This window comes from Cicer arietinum, chromosome 7 (assembly GCF_000331145.2).
Source record: "Cicer arietinum cultivar CDC Frontier isolate Library 1 chromosome 7, Cicar.CDCFrontier_v2.0, whole genome shotgun sequence".
NCBI lineage: Eukaryota > Viridiplantae > Streptophyta > Magnoliopsida > Fabales > Fabaceae > Cicer > Cicer arietinum.
The window spans coordinates 27,208,959-27,209,527 of NC_021166.2; positions in this window are offsets into that span (position 1 = coordinate 27,208,959).

The following is a 569-nucleotide window of genomic DNA, read 5'->3' on the forward strand; positions in this document are numbered from 1 at the left end:
CTCTTGCACACCACAAGAGATTGATCCACTAATTGTCAGAAAATGTACAACTCCCACCCTGGGATTCTTGCTACAAACTTCTAACAACATTCCTAAGATAGCACACCACTATCTTAGATTAAGCTAATTTTTAAGAAAGTATTACTTTCTTTTACAAGTGATACAATATGATTTGAATAAGAATAAGGAGAGGTATATTGATAAACAATCCAATAACAATTCAAGTACTTGAAAACCTTTCTGAATGATATGAAAATGAAATGCAAGTACTTTGTAAAAATCAACATTTTATTCAAAATTGTTCAGGGTATTGATTCAAGGATTGTGTGTGTTTGATATGAAGTTATGGGGTATTTATACTCCATAAACATCTCTTCAGATTCGTGGCCGTTGATCCAAGAGGTTTGATGAAAGAATACAATGATTTGAAGCCATTCCAAATATGAAAAACTGTATTGCTTCCAGTTGTATTCGAATACAATGTGTAATTTTTGAATATTTTTTAATGTTACAAAGTTGTGTATTCGAATACACACATCCTGTATTCGAATACAACTGGAAGCAATACA